The following is a 21,756-nucleotide window of genomic DNA, read 5'->3' on the forward strand; positions in this document are numbered from 1 at the left end:
CCTGCCTCTGCCTCCCGAGTGCTGGGATTAAAGGTGTGCGCCACCACGCCCGGCCTGAGGCCTTGCTCTTATCAGAGATGTCTGGTAGCAAGCACCAGCATCGAATTACAAATCATACACTTCAAAAAAGAAAGTTTTACAAATCATACACTCCAAAAAAAGAAAGTTTCTTTTTAAGTTCTAAAAATAGTTTTACCTATATTACTAAACAATTTGTGACTCTAGCTCAGTGGATCTTACAGTTTCTTCAGGATTCTGAGAAAGCCCACACACAGGTATGTGTATCATGTAGCTTTGGCTACCCTGCTTTAAGCTCTGGGTGGATCGCACAATCAGCTCTGCCCAGGTTCCCTAAGATTCATGGATGAAAGATACACACACACAGGCGCTTGCACTAGCTTATTTTCAACCTGTCTTATTGTCTCTGTTGCTGGGTACTTCTAATCTCCCTCAGCTATCATGCCCATCCCATTGATCTTAGCTCAACACCCTAAATCTGCCCTCAGCTTTAGTTACTACCCCAAGCCCAGTCGGGAAAGAGGCTGATGGCCACTCCACCCTAGATCTCACATGAATGCTGGCCCTTTCTCCCTCCAAAGCATGGTGAACTCTCCCTTCCTCTTCCTGTGTCTCCTTGCCTCCTCTTTCTGGGATCCAGAAGTCCCACCTCTTCCCTTCTGTCCAGGAATTGGCCGCTGGCATCTTTATTGCTCTATCAAGAACTAATACAGGAACAAGACCTTAGCATCAGACACACCCTCTACAGATATGTACACACACATAATAAAATAAAATTCAAGAATAATGGCTCCTGATGCTTTGCTTCACCAGTGGGGCAAGGTTTTTGGACGGCTAGAGAAGAAGGAAGTAAATCACAGAAGATGAACTTGGGGTGCAGAGTCTTATTGGACTGTAGTTGTCACTTACCTTATGTGAACCTCGTTTGAAGAGTTGACCCCAATGATTGACGGAAACTGATTGAGACCTGCCTGCTTGTTACCTGAGTAAGTTAGGTTGAGGTGTGTTTATAAATGAGGTTACACTTTACTGTATGGAGAACCTTTAGACCAAACTGGAAAAAAAAAACATTATGCATAGATACAGCTTTAGACTAAACTACATCTGGCATCCTTACCTGCAGGTAACTCATCCTGCTGATGAGGCCTAAGGCTCCACACAACATCAGTTACCAAGAGAAACAGCGAGTGTGTCAGTGTCTGTCTACCTAGTTTTTCTATTCCTCTTCCTGTAATGAGCAGTGTTCAATCATGGGTCTCCTCTTCAATGGTCATATCTAGCCCTCTCTACACTCCAGAAGTCTGTCTCGATTATTTATTTTTTTATGATTGATTGATTGATCGTGGTTGTGTCACACACATATATAGAAGGAAAAGGGCAACTTGTAAGGGTTGTTTCTTTCTATCATGTGGGTTCCAAGGATCAAATTCAGGTTGTCAGGCTTAGTTTCAAGTGTCACTACCTGCTAGACCATAATCCAACCCAGTTTCTGACCTCTTATAGCCTCACAGTGGGGATTACATGTCAACACACAAAATCAAAAGGGATGCTCACACTAGCCAGGCCATGGTGTGGGCCAATTCTGCCAGCGTGAATCTGATATCCACAGTGAGTATGTATGTTATAGGTAAGGACATTTCATGTAACTCTTTTTGGTATGGTGCTGTTTGTATGTGATAAATTGCCCATGACTTAATGCCTTTAGAAAACAGCAGTCAAGGATAATCACAGATATTTTAAGGGTGCAGAATTCAGGAGTGTCATAGGTAGGCAGTCTGACTGAGGGATTCTGGTGAAATCTTAAAGTGCACTTATCTGTGGTTCTGATTGGAATGAGAATATCTACTTCCACATGGCCTCCTTCTAAGACCAATGGGTTGTCTGAGCTACTTACTGCAGGAGCCGTCATCCCTGTTCACTCCATAAGGCTACTTGAACTTCTCAAGACATGGTGTCTGATATATCCCAGAGCCATAACCAGAATAACAAGACAAACCTTTGATGTCCTTTATGACTGAACCTCAGACATCTCATTCCAGTATTTCTGTAACATCTCATTAGTCACACAGGGGACATCCACAGAGGACAAAATGTACAAGTGCCATGGGTCTGTTGGCTTATCTGTGCTAAACCAGACTTGAAAGGGATAATCTGAGGTCTTTTCTGACTCCAGAATTTTATGGTGATAGTTTTACAGATATCCAGGTTCTAACAGGATTTAATTATGCCACTACTGCCATGAGCTAAGGGCATGAGAAGACAGGTAGGAGTAGGGTGTGACTCTTGGCTGGTGTTGCTAGGCTCACACTGAAGTGACACAGAGTCTCACTGTAGGCATGGGGTTGAGGGGTACTCTGGCCTTCATGATGGACTTGGCAAGAATGAGATCATTCAAGGTTGTCTGCTCAGTTACTACTGGGATGCCTCCAAGCCACACACATGCCAGTGTTAATAGTGGAAAAATGGTACAAGGGGCGGCCTGACAATGTGGCATTGTCCTGCAGGATTCATGATTGGCTTTTAACAAGTGACCTTTTATCAGAATTTGTTTTGCCTACGGCTGGTGGATATGTCCCAACACAACTTTGCTGGGACATTTGGGAACACCTGCTTTCGGATGGCTTTTTTGTCATGTCTCCAAGATTTCTGTGCACTTCTTTCCAGCATTAATTGGCACTATCCTGGCAGAATCCTGCCAGTGGAATGTTGTTTTAGGGAAGTGTTGGGGGAGGGATGGCTGTGGAAGTCCCTGTGAGTGGCTGTGATTTGTGGCAAAGAGTGTTTTATAGTTGAACTTGCTTCAGCATGGCTCCTTCTGCAACTCAGCACAAGTCGGAGAAATAGAGAGAGAGAGAGAGAGAGAGAGAGAGAGAGAGAGAGAGAGAGAGAAGAAAAGTATATTGAATATTGTATGTCAGCCAGGGTGAAGGGGAAAAGATCTTTCTAAGATACTAGAACATTCTTAAGGAAGCACATCATTGGATTGCATGGAATTTTTCAGAAAACCTGGGTGCACACCCTAATATCTCACTCTCTGGCTTGGTCACACACACAAACTATGTTTTCTCATCTATTAAATGCAATTAACATGTTTCTTTGTGTCACTAGATTTCTCCAAATCCAATATGGAGATTTTATTTAGGAGAAGATCCCTTGTTTTGGAAGTCTTCTGTGTCCCAAGTTGGCCTTGGACTTGCTATATAGATGAGAGTGGCCTTGAACTTCTGACTATACCTTTCAAGCACTGGGATTAAGGCGATCATCACCACATTCAGTGGGAAACGGACCTCTGGACACATTCACAGATGCAGGTGGAGGTTACATCGTAGTTAGAAACATGGAGTTGCAATCAGCCAGCTCCAGACTCCATTCCAGGTTCTGATTCTTCTCATAGTGCTCAGCTTTACTGTGCACACAGTCACTGGGGACAAGAACACTGTAGGATGTGCCCAGGCTATGTGCTAGGATGCAAGTTTTGGTTCAGTAGAATTTCTATGATGGCTGAGGTGCTATGCTTCCTATGATAGCTGCTGTCCTGTGCTCTGTGGAACAAGGAATTTGGTCCTAAATCTATGGACTGCCAGCTCCATTGGCCATCAGAGCTACATGGAAGCTTCAGGTTGGCATGTCTAGGCTGTACCACAGATCACTTTAACCAAAATCCCTGGTTCTAAGATGCAGCATCCATGAATGGCTTGTACTAAGTCAGTCTATTCATCTGCAAAACTGGAAAATGCAGATCATGATCTATATTTGTGAATCCTCTGTGAATGCATTTCAACCAGATGCAGATGACAAGCATCCAGGAATCAAACTTCACGGAGCCCTCTTTCATTTCATTATTTCTGAGTGCTGAGTCACATAGACTTTATAAAGTATTGAGATCATAATTAATCTATATTGCATTGAGAACAGAGAATATGCAAAAGTCCCATGCCGATTCTATGCCACTGTGTGCTTACAGGACATGAGCACCTGCAGATATGGGTGGGCTCCTGGAACTAGGACCATTTTGTGACTTCTAATCGAGGATATTAATGGCCTTCCCTTCATCAACCTGTGTTGAGATTTGCATTTTGTAAAGCCCTTGATAAGATGTCTGTCTGATAAAAGGCTGTCAAGAATTTCTTGGGCATGCATCCATTACTCCACTTAATTCTTGGAAAAATACTGTGACATAGTGACACTTTCTGATCTCAGAGGGTGTTACATTTGAATGGGTCCATTGTGACAGAGAGATGGGATGGTTTGGACAGAACCCAAGCCTCTTCAGGGTTTTTTTTTTTTCCTCTACAGAAAAATGTGGCCCAGCCTCTGCCATGGATATAAATGTTTACATGTGCTTCATTGACACCACAAGTGGCTGCACTGTGTTCTCTGGACCTCACTCTCAAGCAGGTGTACACAACTACAGTTGACCTTTTGTGTTTATTTGTTTATTTTTATGTATGTGGTGTGTGTTTGCATGTATGGTGCTGCATATAAACTTGGGTATGCATGAGTATAGAGAGAGGCCCAAGGTTGATTTCAGAATCATCCTAAATGGTTTTTTCTACCTCATTCATTAAGGCAGGGTCTCTCAGTCAAACTCAGAACTCACTGATATGTCTAGTCTTGATAGCCGATTTGATCTGGGGATCCCTTATCTATAGCTTCTGAGGCTGGGATTGCAGAGGGGCACCATGCCCACATGGCACTGATGCAGGTTCTAGGATCTGGACTCCAGTCCTTAAGCATACAAGGCAAGTGCTTTCCCTGTTGATCCATTTCCTCAACCTGACTCTTTTGCTAAAGACACAAGGGGACAAGGTACTTAACCACAAAAATGATGCCCACGTTACCAGCTCCAAGGACTTACGACACTGAATTTTAAAAAGAAGAGGCACTAATAATGTAGGCCGCAACATAACAGTAGGCAGGAGGCTTTTCTATCACTCCTTAGTTGTAAGGTGAATTAGAAGGCTTTGGGACCAACAGAGTACCCTGTGTTCCTTCTGACCCACTCCTTCCCTTCCTGCATCTTTCACTTGAGGAGGAAGAAGAGTTAGGGACAGTGAAAGACCTAAGCTACTGGAGTCTTACATGGATCATGGCAGCCATCTTTACTAGGACTCTGAAAAGAATGCTTTTATAATTCCTAAAGAGGGATGTGGTCCTCCTTTGTCCGGGGCTGGGATGAGCCATGGAATTAGTGACTAGTGGCTGTGTTGTAAAGGTCAGGAAAGCAGCCTGCTGGTGTAGCTTTAGCTTGGATCTCTAAAAGTTTCTGAAAGTTGCATGTAAAGATCTCATTGCATCCCACCAAAGGTTGCCACGGCCTGTTTCAAGATGCTCTCAAGGGATTTAAGGATTGTCACTCTGGAATGTTCTGCTTTCCTGTTCCAGCCTGATGGCTGAATTAAGTGGCTTGGGGGGAGGGGTGGGGAGTGAAAATCTTCCATTTGGCAACTGTATCAGGTAATGGACAGAAAATAGTGTTTTGAGTGTAATGGATGCTTTTTAAGAATTAATAAGAGACTAACAGAGTCTTTATTTATTTCGAGGAAAGGATTAAATGGGATACCTGAGCTATTTAAGACGCCATGGGAACACAGTGTGGAATTTATCTTCTACTTGCTGACATTCTAATGTGTGTTTATTTTCCTGTCATGGGCTTAAGGTAATGAATCCAGGGCTGAGGAGGCTGCTAATTTCTTCTAAGGGATGGTCTTCATTGTGAAAACAACACTTCCTCTTCAAACCTCTGGAAAGACATTAAGTAACTCCAGGATATTCCTTTGTTCTGACTAGCTCACCAAAATTACCTGGAAGATGCTAAGATTCCCTCGATGACATTTTAACCTGATGTCCCATCCTTGTAGGTGGACAAAGAGAAACACAGGCTTCTTTCCATTTGTGGCCCTGGATTTGGAGGTTATAATGTGAACACAGAAGCCACATGACCATCAGTCGTACTGTAAGCCTGTGAGATGGGGCACATCAGGTACCCAGGATGGGGAGTAACCAGATCTCTGGAAAGTGTACTTGGTGAGCAGACAGGACGCACAGTCCCACCAGCTCTCCATTGTCTTTTGCTTTGCAAAATTTCCCAGCAGCACTGGTTTTTTTCAAATGTTTCCTGGTGAATAAATATTAATTGTGTGAGGGCCATATCCATGTTTGGTATGCTTTAGTGAATGAGTAGATCATAATTTCTTCTTGCATGGAGCTTACACTCTCATTGGGGAAAACAGATAATAAATAACGAGCACAATAAATAAGAGAATCATGCGTGCTAATTCTCTTACCTTCAGGGGATACACTCAAGGCCAACAATGAATGCCTGATGCTACAGATAACATCGACATCTGTTTCTTCTGCATTTTTTTCTTATACGTACATACATACATACCTGTGGGAAATTGTAATTCATAAACTAGGCACAGGATTAAGTTATCAATAACTAATAATAAAGCTATCGTGGGGCACTATACCAAAGATCCTGTGTGTTCCTTTCTCTTAAAGAACATTTCACTGGACTGCATTCACAACTCTTCTTGAAAAACACCTTGGCTTCCTCACTCCTTGCCTGGGATCTCTGATGCTATACTCAGACCATCCTTGTGCCAGTATGCTCTATCGGCCCACCAAGGTAGCTAGATTAGTAATATGTCTGCATAAGCTGGAGTCACATCTGAAGACAGAACCATGTAGTGATTTGACCAGAGAATCTTTCCTAATAAATGAATATTGGTCTCAAAGTGACAGAGGTTTGGGTAGCAAAATGTGTAAAGACCTCTTTTAAAATGGATATTGTAACTTTATTGTTTTTTAAAAATATATTCATTCACCAAGGTCACATTGTCTTCACGATACAACAGGACTGACACACATATGAACTGACACAGACTGTTCAGGCACAAGCAGGACCTGCATAGGTTCCAGTCAGATGGAATCTCAGTGCTGATAGCAGGGAGTGGATACAGGGCTCCCACCCCTAACCCAGAGGCTATCTGCACTTGATACCTGGCAAACCCAGAAGCTATCTGCAGTTGATACCTGGCAAAGGAAAAAAGAGTTTCTGCAGTAGCATCTCAGAACATGTCTGCTCAGCCAGAATCACATCTGAAGACATGAACCACATTATGATTTGACCAGGGAACCTTTTCCAATAAATGATAATTGGCTACGATGGGATAATTGGAGTGGGGTTTATGTATATTAACCACACTTGAAGGTAGGCCCTATGTCCAGCAGTAGATGGCCAACTCAAGATGAACTCAGTGGTATTTTTGTAGATATATTTTTTTTGGTCTCATATTGCTTTGTTTGGCCATTTTTTTTCTTACTGATCTTTTGCTTGTATATTATAATTTCTGATTTTGTGTTTTTATGGCTTGTGTTTTTTTCTCCTCCTTTCACTTGGTTTTTATTTTATTTTGCTTTTATCTCTTGTTTATTTTTCTAGATGGGGAGCGTGGAGTTGAATGGAAGAGGGACGTGGGGAGGATCTGGGAGGAGATGAAAAATTAAAAACAATTAAAAAACAACTGATATTTAAAGTCAACCTAAAGTAAGTAAGTAAATAAATACATGGTCACCGTCTCTGGGGTAGTGAAGGAGAAAAAAACCAAAAAATTTAAAAGTATTTTTAAAAGAATTGGGAAGAGAATTCCTCAACTAATTCATGTTGTCATGGATGGTGGAGAAGCCCCCAAGGTGATATGCCATAAAATCTGCTTCCTGGATTGTCAGGGATGCTGTCCAAAAAAGGTGCCATCCCTCAGATTCTCCTCCCATTTTTCCTAGGGAGCCAGGGTGGTTGTGGAGGGGTGTTGCAGATGCCTGGATTTTGTTTGGTGAAGTGTACTCACACCTCCATTGAGGATTCAAAACTCTTTACATCCCATGAAAGCCCTGGGCTGTGAACAAATTTTACCTTAAAGCCATACAGTTTCATAGTTTTCCGAACCAGTTTTAGGAGTAAAAAAATGAAGTATTTGGATTTTTGCATCAAGAGGTCACACCAAGCCAGTGTGAGTACCCTCATGTTGCTCACACAGTGCCAGTGGTCATGAAGAGGGGCGTGCATCTCTTAGACCATATCCAGTCAAGTGATACATATCTGTGGTCTATATATTCAGGGATATTTGCACCAGTGTTCCATTGTAGATCAAAAGATTGAGCAAAGGGGGACCTTTAGTTTGTAAATATTAAATGAGCTGAATTTTTAATTAATTAATATCCAAATAACTAATATCTACTAAAAGTCCTATTTGGAGGTGATTATTCTCATTCCTGAGAGATTCACGTTGAACAGTGAAGCTTTCAAACTTATTTAAACACATGGGTAAATTACTCTATGTCTTCCAGAAGTATATTTGAGCATAAACCTGACCTTGGACCCCCCAGCTAGTGCTGGGAAACTCACAGAGTGCTAGGGCTGTACTAGAATGAGCAGCTTGGTCTTCTGTGAGCATTTGTGTTTACAGTTTGCCATATAACTTCCAAACGGGACAGAAAATACATTCTACCTGAAAAAAGAGAGGCAGTGTCTATATTACTCGTTTTGTCCATTATACATTGTCAAAGCAATTAGATAAGATAACCCCTTACTGAGAGCTAACACAAGGACAGGTCAGGCTTCCCAGACTGAACTGTGCCTGGACCAGAGCTGCACCTACTAAATTAGGCTTTTAGGATTAGTTAAGATCTAAGTAAATACTGGAGATTAAAATGTCGCCTGGGTTATTCTAATTCGCAAATGGTGTGGAAACTTCCTTTCTCTCAGACTTGGTTACTCCCAACTCTTGCCTTCCTCATTCCAGCCATTCCTACTGCCTCTCCTCTATTTCTTGGCATAGTTCAGAGTGAAGCCTGGGTACAAGAGTTCAAGTAGGGGTAGGCACTGTTTCAGGTGCCTGTGACTTGAGCTATCTCTTCGGTAGGGCCCATGTCTGAGAGGACCTCATGTTTGTTCTGGGAGCCCATCCCATTGCAGTGTAATTCTTCCTTTTGTCTTTGTCTTTTGCTTCCTGTAAATAAAGTCACAGGGGACAAAGGAGCAGAGTCATGGGTGAGAGGAGAAAGGCCAGGTGCTTTCTATTCACACCAAGTCGATAGCATTGAACTCTGATCTACCTGCTGTGCATGAGAGCCAGAGAGATCAAAAGGGTGCCAGGCATGTGTGCTTTACTTCCACCTGTGCAAAGGTACTGACAGATCTGTCAAGTCAGAACTTGCTACAAGTGCAGGAAGAAGGCACAGCTTGTTGTGTATCCTGGACCTTTTAATAAGTTGTTTTTATTATTTTTAATGATGTGGTGTGTGTGTGTGTGTGTGTGTGTGTGTGTGTGTGTGTGAGCACGTGAGTGCAGGTGCTCACCTGGACTAGAAGCGTCAGCTCCTCCTGGTGCTGGAGTTACAGGTACTTGCGAACCATCCAACATGGATGCTAGGAATTGAACTTGGATCTTCTGTAAGAGCAGAACATGCTCTGAACCACTGAGCCATCCTTTCAGCCCTGAAAGGAGCCCTCTTTGACTCTCTCTTAGTTTATGATTCTCTCTTATTAGTCAAACATTGATGCTGAAATGAATGACATAAATGAAGTAAAACACCTTTGTCCTTTATCTCCAGGAAGAGAAAGGTAGGCTGTGTGCCTGTGTGTGTGTATGTGTGTTGTATCTGTGTGTGTTTGTATATGCATGTATGTCTCTGTGTGTGCTGTATGTTGTATGTTGTGTGTGTTGTATGTGGTATGTGGTGTGTGTGTTGTGTCTATATGTGTGTGTCTGTGTGTGTGTATGTATGTATGTATGTATGTATGTATGTATGTATGAATGTATGTCCCTGTGTGTTTTTGCTTCTCCCTTGATTGACTTGCATGGGGCCCTCACTGCATACACTTGTCTACCATCTAGCCACGATAAATGCCATTTTGGCGATTCCACACAGGGGTCAAAGACTTTTACATTTGCATTGAAAACTGGCCTTCCATAAGGCAACAAAAAGTGTTAAATCATATGCTCACAGTTTAAAACTTTTAAAGAGCCAGTCAAAAATCATGACAAATGGAAAAAGAGATCACTGATGAAAGGCACCATTCTCTTCGATTTTTGTACAAAGGACTACACATTTTCATTTTGTACTTGGCCCCCAAAAATGATGTAGCTGGTCCTGATGGAGCTTCAGGGAGCCAGCTATGAGCAAAAGTATCCCCTTTCTGGCCCCACCTACCCAGACTCCCCCATGCTTCAAGGAGCAGGAGCCAGGACCTGGGGCTGATTGCTGCCTCCGGTGGAGATTTGACTGGGCGCCCAGCAGAAGATGCTGGGACTCCAGCCCCACAGCTGCGGGAATCCCGCCTGCCTGACAGCTTCCAGACATCCCAGCCTGCAGTGGAGGAGGATAATGAGCAGTTCCTTTCTGAGGATGAACCAAGAGCAGGCAGGAAGGGTGATCGTTAGCAGCTCTCTGCGGATACACCAAGGCCAGCAAAAATGTCTGCAGACAAGTAATTTGGCTGGGCGTGTTTTGACAATAAACTCAAACCAGACAGAAGGCTGGTGGGGAAGGGAGGGAGAAGCTAGAGGGAGAAGCTGTGGGGAGACGCCAGAAACTTGGTAGAAGAAAATAACTAGGCTCCTGCATGCTCACTGCCCCCAAGCAGCAAGCTGCAAATAAACAAACATTCCTGGAGAGGCAGTGTGGGTTTGATGGGAGGAGTCCTGGACCTTCCCTTCAGCCTTCCTCAGAACCCATTAGCTTCCTTATAAAACTCCCTCAAGCCTGGCTTCATCCATATGAGTAAGACTGGGATTCCAAGAGTCAGTCAGGCTTTGCTCCCTCCTTCGAGACTTCACCTCAACGTTAAATGGTTGTCAAGGGAACATCTCGCAGTCAGGGCATCAGTGGGCACATGTGTCAATAGACTAGTCAGACGGAGATGAGTTCTGCTGGACACGGAATGGAGGGGCCCAGAACTGAGTTGCTGACCCCTAGACACCGGTTGTAATTTCTGAAGACTAGCTCATTTTGTGTTGAATTCTAGCTGTCTAGGCTAATTATCTGTCAGTGGAAATCCACAGATTAGCAAGTGTGGGAACCGTGTTGCTTGGGTGTAATGCAGTCAGTCAACAGGGAACTGAAGAATGCAAACTAACGCTTCCCATCACAGTAACTGACAGGTGCTCCTCTCGTGAGACAGCTCAGGGCCCTAATCCTAAAGCACATTGCTCATGGGGACTCCCAGTCTCTGTGGAACCCAGGGCAACCCTTTCCCTTACGCTGTTTAGTTACTTCTATAAGTATCATTTGTTAAGCTGATTGTTGCAGCCAGCACATGATATCTCGATGAATAAAAGGTTTGTCTGCAAGCCTGATGCCCTGAGTTCCATCCCTGAAACCCATAAAAGGATGGAAAGAGGGAGCTATCTCCTAAAATTTATCTTCTGAATTCCAAATGTGGGTTTAGGGAACTTGTGAGAGTGTGTGTGCCCACGTGTGCATACTCTCACATATACTCATGCACACGCACATACACATACACACAAACACACACAGGTGTCAAAACAAAACAATAAATAAATATTTGAAAACAGCTCATGTTGTGCTGTTTAAAGCAGAGATGTGAATCCTACAGCCCAGAATCTACCAATAAAAAAATGACTACCAAGTCCCCACTGTTTATTAGAAATTGTCATTTCAAGATGCTGGAGCAAAGGGAAGTGTGAAATGGCATTTGTCATGAAGCACATCTATCCATTTCTCATTATTGCTTCCTTAAGAAGAAAATTTTGACTTCTCACTAATCGCCAACCAAAAAAGACTGAATAAATAAGTAGAAACCGTTGCTGGGTAGCGTTGAAATGAAAAGAGCCACCAAGGGCTGCAGCAACTAAGGCTTTAACTCCCATCCGTAATTAGCTTTCATTCTTTGGGGAGAAATCTCTTTCCAAAGAAGCAGCAAGCCACGAGAGATCCACTGCATGTTTCAACCAAGACACACACGGAGCAGACTGCAGGACAACGCAGCCGTAAGGGCGGGTGAAGTTGGATGGCTCAGTCTGGCTTAAGTACTTCTGGTCTTCAGCTTCTCACTCCAGGATGGTCAGATTCTGTTGTTCGTCGTGTTGGCTGAGAATGCAATGCTCATACTGTGCCTTATCAAATGCTTAGTTTGTATAAGTGCTACATGAATGTAGCATCTAACAAACGCTTGTTCGGGACCCAAACCTGTATCACCTGCCTACCAAGGCTGCTCCATCTTGCATGTTTTTCTGAACTAGCTGGGATGGTTTGTCAATGAAGTATCCTCTGAATCATTTGAGAGTTAGGTTGCACTTCTTTTCGCTGGTGTCTAGGAAGCAGATGACAAAGTCTACATGACACACCCGAACATGAACTTCCTACCAAGGCTCTACTGGATGCCCCATTCCTTTCTCTTGTCTTCTAATTTTTCTTATTTTCCTGTTTCATAAGCTTCCTCATTAAGCAAGCAAACCAGTATCATAACTGTATGTACAAATGGTGGTATTTTAATAAATGGTGCTTGTCTTAATGGATATCAATTACACCACCTGACAGATATATTAGATAGATGATAGAGAATAGAGAAATAATAGGTGGTTGATCTATAGATAAGATGATTAATGGGTGATTGATAAGTGATTGATAAGTGGTTGGGTAGGTGATTAACAGATTATTGAAAGATGGTAAGTAGATAATAGGTGGCAGATAAATGACAGACAAACATATGATAGATAGATAATAGATAATTGATGTGTGGCAGCTCTGGTACCAGCACCGAGGAGGCAAAAGCAGAAGAATCAGAGTCCAGTGACAGCCTGAGCTACATAGTAAAACTCAATCTCAAAACAAAACAAAACAAACAACCTTTTAAAATGAAGGATGTGGCCAGGCAGTGGTGGGGCACGCCTTTAATCCCAGCACTTGGGAGGCAGAGGCAGGCAGATTTCTGAGTTCCAGGCCAGCCTGGTCTACAGAGTGAGTTTCAGGACAGTCAGGGTTACACAGAGAAACCCTGTCTTGAAAAATAAATAAATAAATAAATAAATAAATAAATAAATAAATAAATAAATAAATAGATTTTAAAAAAGAAGGATGTGGAGGAGGAGAAGGTAGAGCAGGTGGATGATTGGAAGAATGGAGTCTATAACACACTACGGCCTCCTGAGTCTCTCCTCCCTCTCTAACCCTCATTTCCCCTGAAAGTGGGCCTTGAGACAAATAGTGCCCTCCTCCTGACCCCCATCAAAGTAACTCCTGAGAGCACTGGTCCTCTGAGGCCCAAAAGCCTCCCTGACTTCAACCAGTTTCTCACTCACAGGTTAGGAATGTGGTGATCATTTGGCATTTAGACAGATATCGGACAAAATTCAGACCGTTTACAGTGACATCTCAACCCCTAGAAAAGACAAGATCCAGCATGTGCTGAATGGGTTCCCATCTCTCTCTGATGATAGATGAGCTTACCTGGTCGTTCTTGACAGCACCCTTTCTTGTAGATTAAAGCCAGCTTGTCATTCATAGAGTGAGTTTCAGGACAGTCAGGGTTACACAGAGAAACCCTGCAGTGGTCTGCTCAAGTCCAAGCCAGCGGTCAGCTTAGGGTGAAACCAGTGCTCAGTTTAGACTGCCTAGGTCCTTCTCATGTCCTCTGTCCCCAGCAACTTTGTTTACAGTTTATAGTGGGCCAGGAGAGTCTGGTTGTCACCAGCAGGTGGGTTCATTGTTTTAATGCTAAAAGCAAGTTGATGGGCTGAAAATCCTGCTGTCATTGGGATCCTCCATAGAGTTCATAGAGTGATGCAGGCCCCATTATATAGGAGATGAAGTGAGGAAACGATCCATGCAAGCCCAAGGACAGCACTTTAATGGGAAGGACTGAATATGGAAAGGAAGATGAGTGATCTGACCACACATATCAGGGAGGACTCTGATGCAAGCATGCGCCAGGGTAGGCTGACCTCAGGGGTGGGGGTGCAGAAGCCTAAGCCCTTCACCTAGGAAAAGCCGGCACAGACTGCTCTTCTGAGAGTCTGTGTCAGAACGCCTCACCACACTGAGTTAACCCCCGCAGTCTGCTCCACCAGCTCACTGTCTCTCCCTAATTTAGTTATTGAGGACTGTGGTCTCTCAGGAAGCACAGACTTCCAACCACTGCTTGGAAACTTGGCTCAACTTCAGTCTGCCTCTACCTGCCTTAGGCTGTGTGCATAAAGCTGAGGCTTTACCCAACAAAACCAATTCTACAACTTTCCAAAGGGGCCTTGCCCCAGCCCAGCTGGCCAAGCCATTTCAGTAACTCTCTGCATTCAGCACCTTCCATAATTTCTATTTCTCTGTGGTTTTGATTTTAGTCTCGTGTGCTTTGCTCAGTCACTTTGGTCTTACCTGTGTCCACTTCATATCTCTGTCTCTCTGTGTCTGTGTCTGTCTCTCTCTCTGTGTCTCTGTCTGTGTGTCTCTGTCTGTGTCTGTGTGTCTCTGTCTGTGTCTGTGTGTCTCTCTCTGTCTGTCTCTGTCTCTCTGTCTCTCTGTCTCTCTGTCTCTCTCTCTCTCTCTCTCTCTGTCTCTCTCTCTCTCCTGCCCCAGTAGTCTGAGTTTTATCTGTCCTGCCATGCTTGGTGTTGGTTCTGTTTTTTGCATTTCTGATGATCAAACTCAGGCTTGCCACAAGATAGGCAAACACTTTGCCTCCAAACAGCCTTTCCCATTGACAGTTTTTAATTGGCACAAAATAATAACTTTAGCACATACAAACTTGCTGAAATGATCTAAGGGTCCTCACCTAGAACACTTACCAGTTTTTGTTTGTTTTGTGTGTGTGTGTGTGTGTGTGTGTGTGTGTGTGTGTGTGTGTATGTGATGAACTATTCTAAGCCTTCTCTTGTAGCTGTATTTTCAGTAGCTGCCTACAGATATGCTTCTGTTCCACAGAATGCCAAAACCTATCCTTCCTAAGTGTAATTTGTTCTCAGTGGCCAACCTTTTCCCCTCCTTCCTTTGACTTCTTGGCCCAGCCTCTGATAACCACTGTTGAGATCATCTTTCTGATTTCACATGTGAAATCGTATCTTTATCTTTCTGCAGCTGGTGGGTTTCTGTTCTCATCACATCCTCTCGACCCATTGGGCTGCCACAAATGACAGGATCTGTGTTTTCTATGGTTGACTCAAATCCCATTGTGTGCACACCACAGTTTGTAAGCCATTTACCCACTGATGGACACAGATATTGGTTTTCTATATTGGCTATTGTGACTAGTGCAGCAGTAATCACGGGGATACAGATAGCTCTCAGGTCTACAGATGCCATTTATTTGTGGGTATGTACCCACGAGCAGACTTGCAGGGTCATTCCTTAGCTCTGTCTTGAGTTTTGGAAGAAAGATTTCCTGTTTTGCTGTGGCTTATGGGTCCTCCTTTTCTGTTGCTACACACTTCGAAATATGTTTTCTAGTTGAGAAATGGAAAGGATGTCCAGGATCAGGAGGGATATATCTAGGTAGGTCCTATAGTAAATGTGTATAATGGTTTCTGATGCTCTCCTAGTGCTACCCAACACAGTTCTATGATCATTCTGTGGTCCTCTTGATTGAGGATTTGATGACACAGTCATTCCAGTGTGTGGCTTGGAGGACAGAGAGGAGCATATTGCAGGGTGGTGTCTTGTGTGAGGATGTCTGTAACAACTGGCAGCCTCCTCTGCTATTTCCCAGGAAAACAGCTCTCCTAGGAAGGCAGAGATGCATAGAACAGTGGCAGCCATAATAGAGTGATATGGTCACATCTATGTCCCTATCCAGGGGAAACAGCTTTTAAATAATGCTCTATAAGGATGAAAGCTTTCTGCCCCCTGACGGCTGAGTCTGTGGTGAATGTGGTGAAAGCTTGGCATTCTAAGGAGACTGCCTCTTCTAGAATGTGCTTGGCTATGAAACCTTTAAGGATAAAGATTCAGCAGATGAGATGACTCGATCTCCACAGACCACCTCAGGGCTAGTGGAGGACAGCAGTTGCCAGAAATCTCTTGTCCTGATCCAAAAATCTATTGGTCATTTGTCCCTTTATTCAGAGTGGGAGAAAAAGAAACATCATGTGTTAGGAAAGAGCATTCACAGAAGGCTTCTTAAAATGGTCCTAGAGTCTCTGCTCCTTACCCAGCTCAGATGGGTGGAAAGGCTGCTGAATTCATATTCCAGAAGAAGTTCTGATAAGAAGGCAGCTTTCTCTCTTAAAACCATGAAAGTTATCAGAGTAAAGTCTCTGAACCTGTACTATTGTTACCTGAGAACATGCTAGAAATGTCAGTGCTAAGGAGGGTGTGGTGGCCATGCCTGTGCCCTTAGCACGAAGGCTGAGGTAGAGGATGATGAACCCAAGGCCAAAGAAGGCCACGTAGTAAGATTGTCTCTAAAAGAAACGGTGTTATCATAAGGGCCCATTGCAGCAGAAATTCTGAGGGTAGATGCTATCCCCAGTGTGATAAACGTCTCCGAGTGACACTCTCCAGTCTGAGAGCCAGGGCTCTAAGAGATGAGGGTTCACTGTCCAAATGTGATGATTGCCCTTCTCCCCTCCTGAAAACCAGTCTGAAAATGCCATGAATTAGCATGAGATGTGCTCTTGTTAAAGCAAAAACCTTAGGGGACAACAAAGCCAGTCACAAATTCCTCTGCCTCGCAGGCCCTCATTCTGGTCTCCACTACTAGTTCATTTTAGCCATAAGAGGGTCTGAGGAGAAAGGAGCCTTAACTGAACTCTTCTATGATGGTGTACCCTGTGGCTCTCTTGTCTTAGGTCCTGGTGGATCCAATCAGGGTGTTTTGCTTTTGGCTATGTTGTAGGTTCTGCAGACCTGGAAGGGTGTATCTCGGTATGAGCTTTGACTACTTATCAGGTGGATGTCACAGCCTCCTGTCATACCATAGGAGGAACTGTCGCTGAAGACAGCAGTGGATGAGTTTCAGAGTGGGAAGAAGAATACGAGCCTGTCTGTTACAGATACTGAGCTGCTCAGTCCCAGAAGAAGGCAGGAGAGGACTGGTGCTTGACGCAGAGTCCAGCTTCCCTGTTGACATTTCACCCACAGCTTTTAGGATGCGCAACTCCTCTGCTTACCCTAAGTGGAAGAAGCTAGACACAAGAGGCAAATATTGTGTGAGTCTTAGGACCTCGGAAAGTTAGATCATAGAGAAAGAAGATGGAGTGTGACTTCCAGGAGCAGGGACAAGAAGTGGGCACTTAGCATTTAGTAGTCTCAGAGTTGCTACTGGAATAATAAAAGAATATTGAATCACAGTAGTGCCAGTAGTATCTGTCAGCTGTACAAATAGACACCCCTCCCCAACAAACACCCCCACACAAGCCAGGCAAGTGTCCCCAAAGGAGTCTGACTAACAAGCTTTGATGCAATCTCTTCTTCTTTCTGACAAAGATACTTATGAAGATTAAAAAAAAATCTAGCACTAGGCAAGATGGCACCTGTCTCTAAGCACTTGGGAGACAGCAGATAATGAGTTCAAGACCTCTGTGGGTTATGTTGGTGTCCCTGTTCCAGAAACATAACTTTATTTTTTTTTAAAGCTAAATCATTCAAAATCATGTTTCACAAAATGAGACTGAGGGATTGGGCCCTACTGGGGCCTCACAGAGACAGGACAGGAGTGTTTAAGGCAGATCTCTGCTCTAACTCTCCAATGGCATACTGTAGTTTTTCTACTTAAGGCAGAGTGCACCACAGGCAAGGGTGGAAGATGTGTCACAGATTCCTACCTGGGGTCCTGGTGGCTCAGGCCTGTAATCCCAACACCTGAGGCCTGGCAGGAGGATTGAAAGTTCAAGGTCAACCTGCACAACTTACTGAGACCCTGTCTCAAAAACGAAAGTTGAAAAAGGCAAAGAACCTGAATAGAGTTCTCAAAAGAAGAAGTAGAGATGGGCAACCGATGCTACTGAAGATGTTCAAAGGCACCGCAGAGAGAATGAAAATCAAATCCTACACAAGGTTCCATCTTACCTCAGGTGTCATGGTATTTATCAAGAGAACCGACAACAGTATATGATGGTGAGAATGTGGAAAGGGCGGGGGGATATTCACTGCAGGTAGGAGAGAAGACTGGTGTGGCCACTGTGCAAATCAGTATGGAGGTTTCTTAAAAAACAAAACAAAACAAAACAAAACCCCAAGAACAATAACCAAAAAACCCAAAACACACAAACAAAAACCCAGGGGCTGGAGAGATGGCACAGAGGTTCAGAGCACTTGATGCTCTTGCAGAGGACCCAGGTTTGATTGCTACATGTTAGTTTACAACTGTCTGTTGTAACTCTGGGTAATCTCCAGGGTATCAGATGCTCTCTTTTGGTTCCTTAGGACATGTCTACACTCATGCACATGCACATATTCATATAGATAAGCACTCATATACATACAATAGAAGAGATATCTTTAAAGTACAAAGTAAAAAAGAAAATCTAAGAATAGCACCTTGTGAGTGCTTACGTGTGCTTTCCTGCATACATGAACTACTTCCAGACATATACCAGGAACTCTTATCCCTCTGTAGAGATATTTATATACCTATATTCATTGTTACATTATTCACAGCACCAGCCTGGATGTCTACCAATGCATGAATAGATAAAGAAACTGTAATACAGCTTGATGGTGGTCCAGCACTTAGGAGACAGAAACAGACATATCTCTGTGAGTCTGAGGCCAGACTGATCTACAAAGCAAATTGTAACCAAGAGATCCTGTCTAGTAGAAAGATTCTGTCAAAATTTTAAAATCATAATACATAGACACACTAGAATTCTATTCAGCCATAAAGAAAAAAATGTTTCCAGATAGTTGGTGGATCTGGAAATTATATTAAATAAAGTAAACCAGACTTAGAATGGCAAAGAGCCTCTTCTTTCTCAGAAGTAGCTCAGGTTTCAGTTTTTATAAATGTATGTATATGGGGTAGGGTGAAGTTATATAAACCACCAAGGGGCCCATGAGAGGGGAAAGGAGGTCTTAAGGAAGAAAGTGGGATTAAGAAGGCTGATAGCATACAAGTGACAGGGGGTGGAAAGGGGACTATGGAGAGGAGCAGGGGGATAAGCTGGGCAGGGCACGGAGTCGGGGAGGGGTCAACAAAAGCACAGCACACTTATTTGAATGCGATAACACATTATTTTCTACGCTAATTTAAAAAATAGACAAAATAAAAAAGAGAGGACAGAACAAAGCTCAGCTGAGGAAAAACCACACAGCAAGGGCGAGGCCTCACCTGGTGCCTTTGCCCCTGCTGAAGGAAAAACGTTAAGGGAGAAAAAAAATTAAAGACAAGAAAAAAAATGATCCCCACGTTTTCTGGACTCTAAACCCACCATGAAAGATGCTGTGAGGACCACCACTCCTTGAAGTCATGTGTCTCCAAAGCCTCTCTGAATTCTTCTGAGCTACATCTTTGGAAATGCCCATCACATGACAGGCTTCCTAAAGCCTGCCCCTCACCAGCAATGCTGTTTCAGGTTTTTTTATCCCTACCTGAACAATCAAGTAAAAAGATGTGATTCTAGAATATTCCTTTGCCTTGTTTTCTACCGAGAAACAAGTGCTATTTCCAATTTAAACTATATTTTGACCTGGGAATATTTCAAAAGTTAGCGCTGTGCTGTGTATTTAGCATTAGCTCTGTCTCTGTTGGCATTGGCCCCTCCCCGAGGCACACACCAGGCACTGAGACAGGTTATTTTGGGGCAGTGGGCTCATTTTCCAGGATGCATGTGTGTCTTTTGAAAAAGAAGCAGAAGTAGAGGAAGGTCCTATGATTTTATAATTAGATCAGCAGGCATAAGGATTCTCAGCAGAGAAACCAGCAAGTCTGAGCAAGTCTGAGCAAAGGAGGGTCTGGAGGTTGGTTAGAAGGCTGAGAGCCCAGGCTGGACAGAGGAGGTGCAGCAAGGCTTCAGTATGAAGAAACTGATTTGGAAACCAAATCTCATCTGAGCCCATCCTCTGGGGACAGTCAGACAGACCCACAGATGACACAAGGCTGGCGAAGGCTCAATACAGAAAGATACCAAAAACAGCTTGGAAGAAATTACAGTCTGCTATTGTAGAGGACACTGGAAGGAACAGAGCAAAGTCCCCACAGGGAAAGTATCCAGGGACTCCTAACAGGAACAGAGCCTGCCTGCTAACAGCACTTCCACTGAAGGCAGACATAGAAACCCATCACCCACTGTTCCCAAAGACTGTGCTAGGATTCACCATTAGGATTTTAAGGAGTGGGTAGTGTTCCTATTCTTATTGGTGTGGTCCAGATATGCTCTCTCAATTCATATCTTGAAATCTAATCCCTGGGGATGATGGTGTTAGAAAGTGGGATTTAGATTTTTGGCTTGTAAGAGGTGAATCCATGGCTGAGCTGTACCTGAGTGTCCGAATGGCTACCTTCCATGCTCAGGGCCCTGAATTGGATTATTACTGCTAATGGAGGTAGATCATCTCAGAAAGTCCTGAGACTTTCTGGCCATGTGAAGACGTACTGTCAAGATAGACAGCTATGAGTCAGTTTGGCTGCCAGTGTCATGATCTTGGCATCCAGCCTCTGGGATTGTGAGAACTGTGGGTTGCTGATAAGCCACTACCTATGGTGTTCTGTTCCAGCAGTCCCAATGGACTTACAGATACCTGCAGAGCAAGAGCTGAGTATGTGAGCCATACTCCAGTGAACTGTGAGCCACAGTTGGGTGTCTTCGAGTTTCTGAATGGGGGTTTTCACTTTGTTCTTGTAAAACTCCACAGGAAAGAGGTAGCACAGTGTATTAGCTACTTTCCTGTTGTATGATGGAACACCATGACCAAAAGCAATGTAGTGGTTTGAATAAGACTGCTCCCCATGGGCTCATATGTTAGAATGTTTAGTCACCGGGAAGTGGCACTATTTGAGAAGGATTAGCAGGTGTGGCCTTGCTGGAGTAGGTGTGGCCCTGTTGGAGGAGGAGTGTCACTGGGGGTGGGCTTTGAGGTTTCAAAAGCTTATGCTATCTTCCCCCCACCCCCTCACCCCCTGCCAACTGTCTCTCTAGATCAGGATGTAGCTCTCAGCTGCACCACCATGTGTGCAGCCATGCTCTTTATCATGACTAAGGACTAAGCCTTTGAATCTGAAAGCCAGCCCACAATTACATTCTTTATAAGAGTTGCCTTGATCATGGTCTTCACAGCAATACAGTGATACAGTGATGACTAAGACAAGCAACATAGGAAAGTAAGGGTTTACTCTAGCTTACACAAAGAGATAAGATCCATCGCATGGGGAAGGCATGGTGGCAGGAACAGAAAGCTGGTTGGTCACATTTTCATCCACATGGAAGAGAAAGAGAAAATAAGAAGTGGAGAAAGACTATAAAACCTCCTAGGGACATACACCTCCAGAAATTCTCACTCTGTCTGTCTGTCTACCTGCCTGCCTGCCTTCTTGCATATCTATCTATCTATCAATCAATCAATCAATCTATCTATCTATCCATCCATCTAGCTACTAAAGGTTTCATAACCTGTCTCATAAGTGCCACCAACTGGGGACCGAGTGTTCCAGTACATGAGCCTATGGGGCACATTTCACATTCAAACCACCCCAGCTTTCCCATCTTGTATTTTTTGATGAAGAATCAGAGCTGAGAGTAAAAGCAGGAGGCAGAGCAGAGCACAGGAAAGGAAGTCAGGAAGAAC

This window comes from Mus caroli, chromosome 11 (assembly GCF_900094665.2).
Source record: "Mus caroli chromosome 11, CAROLI_EIJ_v1.1, whole genome shotgun sequence".
NCBI lineage: Eukaryota > Metazoa > Chordata > Mammalia > Rodentia > Muridae > Mus > Mus caroli.